The 17,764-nt window shown below is 37.2% G+C and overlaps 2 protein-coding genes across 2 annotated transcripts in view; one reads left to right on the top strand and one right to left on the bottom strand.

Moving 5' to 3' along the window:
• LOC108734667 (titin-like) overlaps window positions 1-17,764 on the bottom strand; it is a 285,054-nt gene that overhangs the window by 58,781 nt on the left and 208,509 nt on the right. Inside the window, exon 11 of the transcript XR_003232563.1 lies at window positions 14,000-14,020. The gene's annotated coding sequence lies outside the window, so the exon portion shown is untranslated. The remainder of the gene's footprint in view (window positions 1-13,999; window positions 14,021-17,764) is intronic.
• LOC108734666 overlaps window positions 1-17,764 on the top strand; it is a 91,745-nt gene that overhangs the window by 30,771 nt on the left and 43,210 nt on the right. The window lies entirely within an intron of this gene.

Genomic DNA, 17,764 nt, shown 5'->3' with positions numbered 1-17,764 from the left:
GTGAAAAATCCCGTGGCCGAATAAATGTTTATTTGGATACTGTAGATATTGTTTCACTTTTGAAACCTTCAGTTACTGCTTGAATCTCGCTTCATTTTTCGTAATTTAGACATGGAACGTTCTTTGTTCAAAGCAGCAGAAGGCTTTAAACATGATATAAAATATTCATTCAGAACTAATGAGTTTGAATTGTTAACTAGGTTAATTACTATCGCAATAAATAGTACTACATAAGTACATATATTAAATTAACAGTAACCGTTGCATAAAACTCATGGCGCAGGAAACTTTAATGGAATTCTGTGGAATTGAACTACTGAACTGAATGAAAAACTAGATAAAATAAATTAAAGTTCGCTTTTACTAATGTGTGTTACAATTATTAGTAGGGTTAGAGTTTAAAGGGAATTCAAGTTTAAACTATGCGCAATTCGAAAACCCAGTTTACCTAAAATACTCTCGAATTCTCTAGTAAATCTTGGCTGGTACCACAAAATAAACTTGGTTTTGATGATTTCTTTTTGAAAAGTTGATAATTTTGAAAAGTGATTCTTAAATTTTATCAAAAATATTACAATAGCAGCCTTTATTTTAGGCAATTAAAACTCACCATTGATCGACTTCAATAAAGGAGGAGGTTCTCAATTCGACTTTATTTTTCATTTGTATGTTTCATACGCGATTAGTCCGACAATTATAAATTGATTTTTATTATTCTTGTTTTGTTTGGTAGGTCATACTTCAGAGCTGGTCCCATATAAATTTTATCGAAATTGATTTACTGCTTTTTGAAAAATCAACAAAAACAAAAAATAAATACACATCAAAAATTGAAAAGTATGTGTTAATTTTTAGAAAAAAAAAACAAAAACCGACAAAACCGATTTCGAAAACTAAAAACTAGAAAATAATATATTAATTACTTCAAAGTAAAGTGCCTTACAGAACAATCGACAAAATCATTGATACATTTACAATATTTAATCTGCCATTATATTCTTAGGAGTAAACGTAATATTTTTCCACCAACACTTCTTAGGTTTGCGAGGAATATCGCGACGATACTCTGATTATCCGGACGCTTATCTTAGGTCAAATATTATTTCCTCAACTTGATCATTAGTTTCATTTATTGGAACATTATTATTTATTATTTGAGAAAGAACAATCTCATTACGTAAATCCGAGTTCGTTAAATCGATCTAAAAATTATCCAAAGTGAAAAGAGACGCAACGAAATAAATTGGACTTTTTAAGAAATAAATAAAGAAGATCCAATCTGTCACTCTGTTAGCAATTAATTTTGGAAAGCGCCGAAAGAATTGGAATTCAATTAATGTTAGTAAATAAGTGAAAAAATTCATTATAGAATAAAATCATTTGGACTGACTAATAAAGGACGAAGCGCAACCAAAACGACGCTGACGTCGTTGGGAAAGGAAAAACAAGACGGGGAGTAGTAAAACCGTGGGAGGAGACGGGAGGGGGCAGACTTAGGAGAGGACGGAGTGGGGGAGGACATTGATGGCGGCAGCAGCGGAAACGGGCGGCTTTGATTAAACGGTCCATCGGATCAGCCCACGACGAAACTTTTTAATTAATGAACTGGCCCGATAGTCCATTTATCACGTGGTATTCAGTACAAAGCTAAATTTAAATGAAGAAGCGCCCCCTTTCTCTTTTACGCGCGCTAAACAAAAGCGACGCGGGCAAATAACCATTAGACTTCACTTTCCTCATTCTTTTACAAATTAAGGCGCTATCATCCCTCCGGCTGGCGAACTTTTCAGCAAATAAATAACTTGAAAATTTTCTTTGGGAACCCCGCCGCTTCTTTTTTTTTATTTTTATAGGGGCGTCCCGCTCACTAATTAAACACCGAAAAGATAATAATAACGCGCAGTTAACACTTGGCCGTAGTTAACTTCGGTATCAACGATGTTCAAATCACCACCTTGCGACGATTCATTTTCCAATTAAAGTTCAATTTGTAGACGATACTAAAAAATCAAATGGGGTTCTGCCAATCTTAGTTAAATAAAATAGTAAAACCCACAATTCTGCACGAAAACATAAGCAGTTCATAACTCGACGTATCAAATGTAAAAATTAATGTTATCATCATCATAAGGTCGTCAGTGATAAGACTGGTTGGACACGCACTTCCACTCTTTCATATCCTGAGTTAATCTTCGAATTTCCCTAAAACTAAAACCTACCACATCCTTAACTATTTGTGAACAGTAATCTAATCTAGGTCTACCTCTACTCCTCCTAACTCCTGTTTCTGCCTCTAATATGTCTCTGACTAGACCCTCATGCCTGAGAAGGTGTCCTACCAACCTATCTCGCCTATTTCTTATTGACTTCCATAGTCCTCTGTACTTCTATTCGTTTTAATACTTCTTAATTTTTAACCATCCCTATCCACGGTATCCTCATCATTCGCCTGTAATACCACATTTTGAACGCTACTAATCTTTTCTAATTCGCCGCGCCCACCGTCCATGTTTCACACTCATACACTCCAAACATACACCTTTAACAATATTGTTCGAATTTCTAAATTAACCGTTAGCGAGCATAGAAGCGACTTCTTTTTATTGAAAGCGGCTCGACCCTGCGCTATCTTCTGCTTTGTATCCCTACTACTCCTTCCGTCCTGACTTATCTGACTGACCAAAATATCTAAATTAGTAATTTCTTCTAAGTTTTCGTATCCTACCTTTATATTCGCTCCTGCCCTACTTTTTCATCCTTTGCAAACCTGTATTTTTTTTTACTTTTATTTATTTCCATACAATATTGTTTTGTCAACACCTCTCCCATTTTATTTAAAGCTAATTGAGTATCGCAACAAACATTCTGGGCATTATTTTAAAAATAATCGTTCTGCTAGCTTAAGATTAAGTGACTAGAACAGGAGCGAAAAATTGTTTAAACAATGGAAACATCTATTTTGGTTATGCACAAATCATACGCTCATTAAATGCCAACGTACTGCCCAAGGCGAAATCTTATTTACTGGAAAAGTAATAAGTGCATTAAATTCGTACCTCACCTGTTTTTAAAGCATTTAATAAACATTTAATTAGTGTGGGACCAAAACAGGTACTTTCATTTTTTAACCAATTTTATTTCTCATGCTTTGGACACTTTTCAAAACTATTGCAAAAATGCCCGCGACATTTAATTTCACATGAATGGACATTTAATGAGCATTTAATTGACCAGTTGACTGTCTTTGATTCTGAAGCCCTTTGCTCTTCCTGATTGATCTATACATATACCAATCAATGCAACGATTTTTACATTAGATTTGTTTACTCGTACTTGTCTACAAGATTAAATTTACTAATATGATCTCCCTCAAATACCACCCTTTGTACGGACTCCCCCCTTTTAACAGACTGAAACGACATGTTTTCATTCGCATTTTCAGAATCACATTGGTACCGAAATTTAGATTAATTGATGTCTCTACCTAAAGATGTTATTTTTGTAAAATTTTAGGTACTGATGTTACATTTTTTGGAGGATATTGCGCTTTTTATACTCGTTACCAGGAAAATTTTCCCTGCAGTGAAATAAATAGCTGAGTATTATTCACATTTTACAACAGTTACCTAGTTGGGGCCAAAGAGATTAAACAAGAGCAGTTAATTTAACTCCCGTTTAGTGCAAATCTTCGGCGGTTTGTGAAAACGCGAATCAACCAGCTGACGCCTGAGGCAGATCGTCGAGTAGCATCGCGCCGTCGTCGCATCCATTAAGGCGCCAGTCATCAATCTTAAAACTTGGTCGAATGATTACGTTTAATGACTGAAAGTAAATGCCACGGTGACGATGTAGTGCGGCGGTACGGTGTAGTTAGTTAGTCCGTGTCCTTATCAGAAAGTTCGCCGCGGCACTCAGTAGATTTTAATGATGCACACGATGGCGCTCGAGACCATCCCTCGCGCTCTCATTGCCCTGCCGCACCGCGGTCCGTTTTAGATGATTATGCATTATATTCTGTTTTATGAGGCCTCGTAAACGTGAAACGCCCTTTCAAATGGATTCCATTACGCGATATTAATGAAAGTTGGTCGCTTCGATCTTTCATTTACAACTGAGCAATTGCAAGATACTGGAGCGCCCGATTCGCTTTTAAACGACAAAAATCGAACAGGCGATAACGACATGTAATTAGCCTTCTTACAGTCATCTCAGTTTTTTAAAAACTTTTATTACCGTGAGGTCGTGAATATGGGCATTTAAAGTTCTTCAAGAGCCTACCTGTTTATCTGGACGGATAAATAAAAAAATCATCGCTGAGTCACATGATCCTATTTATCACTATCACACCTATTTTTGCAGTATAGTTTATGTACTCCCGTAGGAAAAATTTCCATTCAATTTCCATTAAAAAAATGCCATTAAATTACCACTGAAAATAATTAATGGTAATAAATGGAGAATGGGATTCCCATTCCCGAACTCAATGGGATTTCCATTGACACGTGCCTGGATGTCTGGCTCTTTATCATTGTGTTTTTTTTCACCTGCTTCTGATAAAACTACATCACTCTCACAGATAACTTCGGTCTCCTCTATATTTTGGCATGGTTTAAAATCATCAAACAATGCTTCTAATGTAAGCTTTTTCAGTTGTCTAGGGGTTGTTTAATAAAAGGCTCGGGGTAGTTAAATACATATATAATAAACATAATAATGAATATAAACAGCAAACAGCAAAACGAGTAACAAACAGGAACTAAATATATACAACTTATATACAATATTCAATGTATCGCGTCTTCCAAAATACATACGTCTTCGTGTAATCACCATAAATACGTCTTCCGTCTTTTTAGAGCAAAAATGCTCAACGTCTAAATAAAATATACCGTTTTAATCAAACATCTTACCACCTTGCTTGTCTCTCACTCTACTGCCGTGGTGGTCCCTCACGTAACCCCAACATGCATGCATAGGTAAAACTAGATTATTGATTTTCCACCACCTAATTGGCAATATCACTACTCTTGCAGCTGGGCAAGCAAAAACTGTATCGAAAAAGGCTAATAGTATATGTGGCCAGGAATTATATTGTAAATGGAAACAATTATTTTTCCATTTATGCCAAATGGTTTTGAATGGAATTTTCGAATTTTAAATTGATTCCCATTGAACTTCAATGGAAATTTTTCCTACGGTCTGGCTGCTGAATTCCATTTGATCGTATTTGTCGGAAGTCGACGATTCGTCGGCATGCTTCCCACAAAATCAGTTACCCATCAATTTCACGTGTTGTTCGATAAAGCGTTAATGGGAGAGGACGAACGCGAGGAGATCGTGCAAAACGTTCGGGAAGCGTCTCTTTTAACCAAATATGCAGTGATAGAGATGACATAATTCTCCATGCAACGGTACAAGTTGCGCCGAGCCAATCCTTGCGATTATGCTATGCAACTCTCGAGCTGACCGACATGACAGGGGTCATCGCGAGGTCCCGTAAACAGCAACCACGTCTATTTAAGACTCGGCTAAAGATCAGCGACGACGTAGACACGCCAGGTCACTTGGCCAAGGATGAGTACGCTCGACGATATTTTGCTGAAAATCGTGAATTGTTCTAACGGGATCTTCGGTAAACGATACCTACCCAATCCTCTTTTTTCCGCACGATGTGATTACGACATCGTTAACATTCCGAAAATAACTCACTCGTATACACAGCTGCATCTACGCGCTCGATTCATAAACGAACTTGTACACTTAATCTATTGATTGCTTTTTTAATTCAACTGGAGGCAAATAATGTCATTATTATTTTAGTTGTCAGAGGTATTTAGGTCAGTCTAAGATGTGCTGGAATTTGTAACACATTAGGGAAATGTTTGAAAAGGTGAAGTAATAAAAGATCATTTTTAGACCTCATCAGAGAGTGTGAGAGATCAACTATTCGTTTTGTTTTTCAAGAATTACTAAAAATGGATAAATATCAAATGAATTAGATGTACCTGATGTAGCTAATCAAGCCTAAAAACTTTTCATAGAAGAGGAAAAATGTAAAATAACATAGGGTGACGAAGTTATCATGATATATAGCGCCATCAATCCAGAAACTGGTTGGTCATACATCAGAATCCTGGAACATCCCACGTTCTTCACCATTCCCGTATAGTACGGTTTCCTCATGTAACTTTTAGGTATCTCATTTCAGCTATTAATACCAGGGGAAGGGTAGTTCCTGCGGAATACGTTGGAGGGTAGGGTGGAAGACACCAGAATATTGATGTCTAGCATTTGCCCAAGTGATTCAAGAAAACCACAGAAGAACTTAGACCAAGGCAACGAACCCGAAACGAATTGGTGTAGTGTCCTCCTGAACGTTAAGCAATATGGTCTAATCTCATGATTTGACTTACGTTACACTATTCTCAACAAGCCCGGAATCTTACGTCATTTTATAATTAGACATTTGAATTTATATTTTTGGATTTACATCGAGAAATTCAAATACTTTGTGGATGCATTTTTCCCCAAATGTACGACTTACCAAGGAAATAACCATTTTAGTAGATAATTTCAATATAAGACCTACTGTAAAAAGTATCGCATCGATAGTTTATGGCAGTATCCGAACCGCAATTGTAGGGCATTAACCATGGGACATATTTGGCCGGATCGAACATGATCTTCCGGGCCTGATTCTCAAACGGATTCGGGGGATATTTCTGCAACATGACAGCTTTGCTATCTCTTTTTATAATTATATAATCAATTAGTATATATATGAAACTATAACGGACGTGGGGATTTTTCACGCTGAATAAAATGATGTGCTGACTGGAAGCATGCTGAGCTTTTGTAGGTCTCTTCGAAAAATAAGAGTAACACTAAATTACAAACTAGGAGACAACTACCGTCTTCAGAAGGAATCAACTTTGACCCAGTTATCTAGCATCTGCCAAATCATATTAAATCGGAAAATGCAAACGTGTAATTAAATCTACTTACGATTAATCCGCGGAAGAAGTTTCTCATGGAAGTGTTACACCGACAGCTTCAACTCAAATTTAAATATACTACACATGTGCCTACATGTGTACGACGTGTAGTAAATCATATCCGCTAAAATCAAAAAAGGTCATCCCACTTTACTGTAGAATGACTTTGCATGTCTCTTCTATTTATACGCGAGTACACATATTTTTTACATATCAACCGCGCCGCGTTGTATAAGGTCATAACGTTTTCGGTTGAGCTCACACGAGTCTGTGTAGGCATAAAGAACCTTTGTTAAAATGTACGTTTCTATTCTAGGACTCTTCTAATTCAATAATATATGAGAGAGTTTTTCCTTTGAATGGGACTATTCACCTTTTTGAAACCGCAAATTAAAATCCGGACTGCAGCAATATGGTTATTCGCTGTTCAAAGAAATTGAATTAATTAATTAGGTATAGACAACATTGAATAGTTTTTAAATTTTCAATCGGTATCTGCCATATGGACTACCCTCTATCTGGCGATGAAACATACAACTAAGGTGTGGTGAAAACGCAGTGAACCGTACTGTGAATCAGTACTATAAATCCTGATTTTTTATTCTTCATCATAAACATAAGGTCGTTAGTCCTAAGACTGATTGAACATGCACCTCCACTCACTCCGATTCTGAGTTAATTTTCGCATTTCCCTAAAACTGGAACATCTCACATTCTTAACTATTTGTAAAGAGTTATCTAATCTAGTTCTACCTGTACTCCTTTTAACACCCGTTTCTGCTTCTAATATGTCTCTGACTAGTCCTTCATGCCTGAGAAGCTGTCCTACCAACCTATCCCGTTCAGTCTCTTAGAGTTTCTGAAAGCGAGACTCGAGACTCCGTCTCTAATCGAGTGTCTCTGGGGTCGCTGAGAGAGACTGTCGAGAGACTGTCAAAAATACTGTTTAGCGTCTCTGAACGAGAGACTCGAGTCGCTTATAGAGAGATCCTCATTTCGTATCCAGTCTGTGAACGAGAGGCTCGAATCCTCAATAAGTGGCGTCTCGATAGACATGGTTAAAATTTTCTAAATTCAACATATTTCAGAGATCCCAGCCTTTCTACGAGAGACTTGAGTCTCTCAATTTTTCAGTTTTATTCATTCAGTCTCTATGTGAGAGACTCGAATCTCTGAATTATCAATTTTATAGTTCCAGTCTCTCATACAGAAACTGTGAGAGATCCATAAAAACACCTAGGCAATGACTGAGACACTGTGATAGACTGTAAGAGACGCTGAAAGACTCTGGAAGACTCTGAGAGACTGAAAATTTTTGTCTAGGGATCTCGCCTATTTTTTATTGACTTCCATAGTCCCCTGTTCTCCTATTCTTCCTTATACCTCCTCATTTCTAACCTTCCCTATCCACGGTATTCTCATCATCCGCCTGTAACACCACATTTCGAACACTTCTAACCTTTCCTTTTCCCCGCGTATACCGTCCAAATTTCGCACCCGTACAGCGCCGCGCTCCAGACACACCTTTAACAACCTTTTTCGAATTTCTAAATTAACCGTTCGTCACATTAACTTCGTTTTGTTGAAGGCGATGCGACCCTACGCTATTCTCTGTTTTCTATCTCTGCTGCTTCTTCCAACTTGAATTATCTAACTTCCTAGATTCCCTTTCAAGAAAATTCATTTTCCAGTGATTACATCAGCCCAATCACCTATTGTGTACTGATACAAATCATTTGATTGCTTTTTAAAGAACTCACAATTACACTGTATAGGGTTTATAGGAAATTATACCTCATCGTGACCATGTTTGTTTTGCTCTGCCCATTTAACGGATCCCAATTGTAAAACATCCCTTGACGTATTGACATACACCCCAAGGTGTTAGTGCGTGATCAAATGAAATGACTGTTCTGAAAATGGTTACTGACCAATTTTTTGAATATTTATTCAACAATAAACTTTTTAAAATGGAAAACACGCCAATTAGTTAGACTGAATGTAGCAACAGCAGCAAAAGTGAAATGTTTAAAATATCGCTGTGTAGACGGCAGTAAAAAAATTAAACGTGCGTATAATCTTGAAACAGATACGCATAATGTACCGTATAATTACTTAATTCCTACAATGAATTAGCATCATTGCAGTATTTAATTACCGTAAAGTTTCAAATGCCCGTAACAGATTAAGCCATCTTGAAAATAAATGAATCGTGATTTGTCCAATAGCGATTAAAAATTGTTAATAATTTGCCGTTTACGAATCTTATTTTGCGTACCATTAAAATACCGGCGGTACTTACCATCAGTGGCATGTAGTGATTTAAGAATAAGATACTGAAGACGTTTATAAAAGTTACATTACAAGAAACACAGTCGGTCGATTTGACCTTAAGTAATGAACCTGAAAATTAAACTCAAGTAAATGAAACTCTACTGCAAATGTAATAAAATTTGACATCAAATGTAATTGCGTACTTAAGAAATTACCAATTACAATCGCGAATTCTCCAAATACGACCCATTATGCATATTCGAATGTAGGTAAAGATAAAGTTGGTTCTGTACGAAATATACAGGGCGATTACAACGAAATATGCACCAGTCTACTAGTCCCTACTACTGACCAAATTATTCAACTGAATCGATATAAATCGCTAAATGTGTTGCTAAGCGCAAAATTCGAGAACGGCTGCACCAATTTCGATAATTTTTTTTTTTAATAGTCCTTGAAGTCTGGGGAAGGTTCTTATGAAGAGAAAAATTGGTAACATTGCCCAGAAAAACGTAAAAACCACACTTTTCTCTTCCCATGCAGACCACAGGGTAAATTAAAATATTTGTCCCCAGCTGTCAAACATTTGACGTCAATCAAAATGCGTTAGGATTATCTTTAGCATGTATTCAAGTTAGTTAGGCTATATGGGTGTTAACTGATTACTCTAAAATGCGTTTTATTTATTTATTTTTTGTACTGGAGTAGGTAAGGCCAATAACTTTTGAAAGAACGAAGTCTGTCGGGGCAACTAGTAAATAATAAAAAATAATATAACATATCTAGGTCCAAATTACACAAAAACCTTGATGCCTGTTTTATTAGTCACGCTTGTGCTGCGATTGTAAATAGAAGAATCGGTTGTCTGTAAAGTCGGTTTACTGACGATAGTTGAACGTGACAACGTCATAAGAAAATACTGATGGAATGGTTTCATTTTTCAAAAGAAAATTTTAATTTTATTTGTTTGATAGATATTTTGTATGGATATAGAGAAGGAGGTAAATGGAAATGTATTATTGTATAGCAGCTGTCCACGCAGACGCATCGCTCACTCGAGTAGGAGAGAGACAGATGTCGAACGCTGCCGAACGCGGAGGCCGATTGTGCCTCTTTGTCGCTCGTTCCGCGCTCTCGCTTGCACTTCAAGCCTTAAATGGAACGCCTCAGAGCGAGGTAACGCCGCATGAGTCATGTTTTTTCGTGCGTGCAGCGGGCTCCATCGAATTATAAGACGCTGTCACGTCAAAAAGTGTAAGAACAAATTTTTGTCACTTTAGAACTCCATATTAATTTCATTTTGTGTCAATGGGACTTGTTCTCGCCTTCTTCTTATTACAACTATTGTTCAACGGCATTGAAAAGCATTTACACTGACAATGACGAAAGAGGAATTCAGAAAAAATTAAGGTTAATAGTATTGCGGTGAAGTCCCGTTTCTTTATACGAATCGCTTTGAGCAGATTAGGTATCTACACTGCTAATAGTTCTTATCTATTCATAAATGTACCTACGAGCAGCATAATAACACATTTGGGTATGTAAGCAATTTCTATGCTAAATTAATCACTCTAATTGTACCGTACGAGGCATTTGGGTGCCGTAATAAATTGTTTCTACAGTGACGTTACTTTAAAAACCGATCAACAAAAAAAAAAGATAAAACGGCCACTAAAGTTTGACGAGATCATCACGACTATTGTAAATAATTGCGCATCAAACCCAACCTTCATTACGTAATATTTACTAGGTACATATATGCGTTAATCGAAAGAAACCATTAAAAATTCAGGGTTTCTTTTGATACAAAACTAATTCCAGCCAGTTGATGTCTCGGCTAATGTAAATTTATTATATGGCATAAAACTATAAGAATTTATTAGCAATATGACTTCTACTACCGTTATTTTTAATGACCATCGCATAGAAAATAACCTTTTCATCAATGTATTTCAATAATGTACTAGCGTCTCGTTATACGTACTAGATGTGAATCAAGAAACCAACATAGGTATATATATACACTTTTGCATGCAATCATCAAAAATCGACGTCATCATCTTAAGGTAGTCAGACTGGTTAGACACGCACTTCAAATCCTTCTTATCCTGAGCTAATCTTCGAATTTACCGAAAACTAGAACAACCCACATCTTTAACTATTTGCAAACAGTAATCTAATCTAGGTCTACCTCTATCCTTCCTAACTCCCGTTTCTACCTCTAATATGTCTCTGACTAGACCTTCATGCCTGAGAAGATGTACTCCCAACCTATCTCGCCTATTTCTTGTTGACTTCCATAGAATCCTCTGTTCTCCTATTCTTTCTAATATCTTTTCATTTCTAACCTTCTCTATCCACGGTATCCTCATCATTTGTCTGTAACATCACATTTCGAACGCTTCTAACCTTTTTTTTTAACGTACAGCGCCACGCTTCAAATATACACTTAACAATCATTCGTTTCTCCTGCCTCCTTTAGTATTTCGTCTATCACGCGTTTCGTTACATCGTAGCTTTTCTAAGTCAAGACGGCTCCTATCTTATCTCTTTCCCAGAATTTTCAATTTAAGATTGATCTTCATAACTACTAAGTTATCATCGCTATCTATATCTGCTCCTGGATAACTCCTACACTCCTTCACTTGATTTTTAAATCTTTGCCTAACTGATATCTCCCTAAATCACCTGGCAACTTCCACGTATGGCTCCTCCTAACGTGATGGTTGAATAAAGTATTCGCGATGGTTAAGTTTTGTTTATCGCAAAATTCTATCAGTCTATCTCCCCTATCACTTTTATTACCTAATCCAAAAGAACCTGCTGTTGCTCCGTCTTTACCTTCACCTATTACTGCGTTGAGGTCTCCTAAAATTATTAGGTTTTCCTGCCCTTTTACTAAACTTAACACGTCTTCTATATCTGCATAAACCGCTTCTACGTCTTCATCATTGTAACCTGCACCAATACCGTTTTTACCGGCTTCGAGTTTAATTTAACCATAACTATCCTATCGCTTTTTTGTAAATAACTTTATACACTCTGCCCTGCTTTCTTACGCATTACAATTCCCACCCCCGAATCACCTTTCACGGATCCTGTATTCATTATTCTAAAGTCTCCTCTCCAGGAGTCTTCAGCTTCGGACCAAAGGGCTTCACCAATGCATACTATATCTAATTCTATTTTGTTCATATCAACTTTCAAATTTTCCAATTGTTGTAGTATAAGAAAAGTAATACAAATACTTTCAGTCATCTTATAATCAGCCGCAGTTGTCGACGAAACATGTGGACCTAACAATTCATTCTATTTTTGGTGAAGCTTTAGCCATACCTGTATTTTATCCGCCCTACAGGTAGGAACGTATGCGACTGAATGCCTGCAGATGATCGAATGAGATGATCGTGTTATTTAATATTATTGAAAGAGGTTTCCTGTTCGTCAACTTATCGACAAACGAGTGGCGGGCGGTAATGTAGTCGTAGTCGGGAGCGGTAAAACGGAGACGAGTAAACCGCGCATTACCACGCTGTCATGCTGCCTGAGAATCCGAAATTTATTCAAAGCTATCGAATGTCAGAGATTTTTGGAAGCAAAAACGAGAAAGAGTAAGGATGCGGTTGATGCACACACATATATATATATATATACGTAAATTGAGACGTATGTAACAACATCTTATTCTTATTTACTGCACGTGCTTGCATGTATCGCATATATATACAGGTAAAGCAAAACGTTCACCGAACAATGAACCTACAACACATTTCTTTGTCGTCATTTTTTTGCGGTGGAAACTTAAAGGGCTGTTTAGATATATACATTGACCAGAAACAGGAGTGAAAGGGTAAAGAGTGGTTAGGTTAGATTACTATTTTCAAATAGTTACGAGGTGTGGGATGTTGTCGTTTTTGGGAAATCCGAGGATTGACTCAGAATAGGAAGGAGTGGAGACATTTCCTCAACTACACATTGGACTGACTACCCTGTGATACATAGTATATAGTCGGATGGTGTGATATCCGAAAAACGAAATCTCTAGAATTTCTGTAGCAGCTAGTTCCTTAGATATGTATTTAGTTAGATCTGATAGCAAATGAAATACTTTTAAGACTTTTAATAGTGGTTGATATTTAATATTAATGTGAAAATTCATTTAATTTTTATCCACTACAAATTACCTCAAATTATAATGAGGAAAAATTGTTGCTACCGTCAAGCCCTTGCCGGGTATCGAACTCGGGACCTTTGACAGAACTTACTCATTAGCTATACCTGATGTCTTTAGCATACCTCGCGCATAGGTGCTTAAAATCTCTAAATCGTTGGATCTATAATTTTGAAAAGCGAGTCGATAAAATGTAAAGCATCACGATTCGGGGTTGGGTATTACTGCGTATCGATAGTCATTTGTCTTTTTAGAGGACTATTAATTAATTAAATTAACGACGTAACAAGATCTAATAGAGCCCAGGTCACAGCGTTAGGCGCAACACATCGACATTTTTCGATCATCTAGTATTTATCCTTTACGTATTTTATTTACTTGTGACCTAGAGTAAGAGATCTAGCTACCTTCAACCGTCATATTTTTAATACTATAACATAACATCGGACTAAAAGTTAAAACAACTGGGAAGTTTGAATAAAAATTATTGAGTGAAAACTGTGCAACAAGGCATCTGAAAACTCTAGTAAAATACTAAATGTATCTTGGGAAAACTCACCTTAAGTCTTCAAGCTCATACCTGAAACAAAAAGAATTATATATTAAGAAGTATCCACTAAAATACTTACATTAAAGTGTAGAAATACTTAATGGGCGTGAAAGCATCTTTATCCTGCCACTAATTACAAAAACGAAACGTTACATACAGACAAACAGTGGTTATTTAAAAGAACTTGCGGATAATCGATTCAACGCAAATGAATTAATTCTGTAGAAATCTATAATCGATTTTCTCGTTTACTTTAGCTGGTGGTCGTAAACAGGATGTGAATTAGTAACAGTTTGAGGGATAAATACGATAATAAATAAGTGCTGTTGGTGATTGTGCGCTTGTTGGATGCTACTTTAACACCAACTCAATAACTAATTGAAAGCAAAACGATTCGAAGGAAATGTTTGAGATGGTTTAGCTGCGGTCATTTAAAAAGGTGGAATTACTTTAACAGGAAAATGAAGCCTCTTTCTCTGTTACGCCTTCTATATAAATAACCTTACTTACAAGACAAAAAATGTCTCATTCCATTAAGTGCACAAGAGTTTCTATCGGAACTCATCAGGCAACGGCTTCATCACTTTTGCTTGGTAACTATTCAGTTTCTCATTTGCAAGGAGCAGTCAATTTCAGACTACTTTTACAGAACTTACACTCGTCGATTACAGGCAACATTCCGATAACTAAGTTGATATAAACGTTGCCAGCGATACGTACAAGCAGCTGCTGATTTACTGAGCGTAATTAGGTCTTAATGAGCTATGTATTTAATTTTACAACTTATCGGCATCTAGTATTTTTTTGGTATGAAATATATCTTTTACAGTTATTTATACTCCGTCTGGAATGAAACTGTTTAGTTGATATTTAAATGAGAATAAAGTACGAAATGTAGACTAATTTCCAATTAAACGTTTACGGTTAGAATCAAATCACTAGCCATACCTACTTGGATCGTTCATGCTCGAAACGAATTTGTCTATTATATGCTAAAGATTGGATAGAGCAGTAAGTATTACTCAAATTTAAGGTTAAAAAGACAATAGCGATGTACATGTGTTACATGCAAATTAATTTGGTCTTGGTCTTACGCAAATACGTCTAGTCTAGGTCTTGCTCACTTAATAGTGTCGATAATTGTGAGAGTTATTAAAATTTCTGGAACTTATAGTTCCTCCAACGCATAAATAGCACAGGGCATTTGAAAGAAGTAAAAAATATCGAACAAAAAAAAAAAAACTTTTGGGTGTTTCATTCCCACCAGCCAGTAATGCTGGTGGGTGGGCAGTCCCTCCGGACTACGCCGGAAGGTAGGGAGGAAGGCCCTCTTCAGCCTGCTTTCAGGAATCGTGGGAATGGGTGGGTGGTGGTTCGGGTGAGAAAGATGAGACGGACGAAATGAAGACAGAAGAGAATGAAAGATTATCTGTGGAATATTACCGCCTCAGCATTTGCCTAAGCGATCCAAGGAAACCACAGAAAAACTTGGACCAAGGCAGACGGACCCGGAATCGAACCGGCGTCCTTCCGAATGCTAAGCAATGGTCTAGACCTCTAGGCTATGCCGCTCGGTCGAACAACAAACTACTTGTATCTTCATGGACAAAAGTAGAACCAGAGCAAAAATTAACTTATACCTGCGGCAGGTATCAATTTGATTACAGTTGTCAGACAATGTCAGTCAGTCAATCAAACCAAGGAGTACCTACATATCGGTCTTTGACCATAACATATCAACTAAAAGGGATCCTTCTTGTTAAAATTAAAAATAAGACATACGATAGATACTACACCACAATAAAAAATGACAAAATAAAAGTTCAATAAAATAATATGAAGTGGTCTGTGTTCTGTCGGAGCTTTTACCTGCTGCCTTAACAGCGCGTTTTAGAAAATACCACAAATGGCACGGTGAACGCCATCTGTAGTACCATGCTACATTTTAGGATTACGTATGTTCCAACAAGGTCCATTAAAATACGTGGATATCGACTTGCTGAAACAAATCCCGGCGTAGCTAACCTCAACGTGATAGGCACGTTACCATAATCGAACAAAAAGATCGAAATCGCGATCCGCGTCTGGCAGTTTCGACAAAATACAGTTCGAATTATTTTATTCGATTATGGTAACGTGCCTATCACGTTGAGGTTAGCTACGCCGGGATTCGTTTCAGCAAGTCGATATCCATATATTTAAATGGACCTTGTTGGAGCATACGTAATCCTAAAATGTGGCATCGTACTACAGATGGCGTTCACCGCGCGATTTGTGGTATTTTCTAAAACGCGCTGTAAGGACAGCGGGTAAAAGTTGGTCTGTGTTCTGCGACGCGCTTATGAGATCCAAAAAGATCGAAATCGTGATCCGCATCTAGCAGTTTCGACAGCCTACAAACCACCTCGAATTATTTTATTCGATTATGGTAACGTGCCTATCACGTTGAGGATGGCTACGCCGGGATTCGTTTCAGCAAGTCGATATCCATATATTTAAATGGACCTTGTTGGAGGATACGTAATCGTAAAATGTAAAATCGTACTACAGATGACGTTCACCGCGCCATTTGTGGTATTTTCTAATTAAAGTAAAAGTTAGTTCTTTGTCCTACCTAAGTACTCATTTCTCCTGCAGATCGCAATCTTTTTCAATTTTAGTTGAAGTCGTCCATGGCGGTCTCAAAGTTTGCTTGTAATGCACGAACTACTAGTGCAATAAATTTAGCGACTTATCTGATTAAATTAGTATCTAATAAACTTGAGTAGTTCGTCATACAACTGTAAAGCTGAAGTAAGCTATTTAAATGCGACTTCGTACGTAGGTGAGGCAGAACTGTCAAAACTGTGTAACTTTTGCGCGTGGATTTGTTTATTTATTCGCGTCCTGTTGTAACAAATGCGGAGGATCCTAATTACGTCCTTTATATGTTATGAAATGGTGGGTAGTTAGTTAAGCTTGTTACACGTATAGGCGTTCAACTGAGTAACTAACATAAATTTCTGTATGTGCACACACCAGTGCATTGAGTTTAGTGTCTTGCAGGGCTGACGACAGTTTCAAGTACCCGTACGTACGTATAAACTTGAGCTGTATGGTAAAACCTAAAGCATCTAACTTACGTGAATAAATTCTCGAGTGTCTGATCTCGCTTGCAAAGTTGGAAACTTGTGACGTGTTCCAAGTTGGGAGCTTTGAAAGCTTTTTACGTTGCGTCGGTGGCTGTTCGTCGAAAACTATGCTGTTCGATCCGTTATTGAAATTTGCGGAAGTTTACGAATTTTTAATCAACTTAGGGGTTCACTCTAGTATGGAAAGTCGGGATTTTTCATCGCTTCCCATTTATAGCCAAACCAAAATAAAAAGCGAACGAAAATAACTGTGAGGATTTTCAATAAATTAATCGATATTTGTAAGGTGTCGTCACTCTTGTTATAGATCAGGTTTTTTTTTTCTTTTTTATGTCCGCAATGATGAGGATACCGTGGATGGAGAAGTTTAAAAATAAAGAGGTATTAAAAAGAATAGGAAAACAGAGGACTCTATGGAAGTCAATAAGAAATAGGCGAGATAGGACACCTTCTCGAGATAAAAATGTTCAGTCTCTCAGAGTCTCTCAAAGCGAGACTCGAGTCTCCGTCTCTCATCGAGTCTCTCTGGTGTCGCTCAGAGAGACTGTCAAAAAAACTGTTTAGCGTCTCTGAACGAGAGACTCGAGTCGCTCATAGAGAGATCCTCATTTCGTATCCAGTCTCTGAACGAGAGACTCGAATC

Source organism: Agrilus planipennis, unplaced genomic scaffold, assembly GCF_000699045.2.
Source record: "Agrilus planipennis isolate EAB-ADULT unplaced genomic scaffold, Apla_2.0 scaffold52, whole genome shotgun sequence".
NCBI classification, from domain to species: Eukaryota; Metazoa; Arthropoda; class Insecta; order Coleoptera; family Buprestidae; genus Agrilus; species Agrilus planipennis.
Note: the sequence above shows the minus strand (reverse complement) of the source record. Positions and strands in the feature narration are given on the sequence as shown.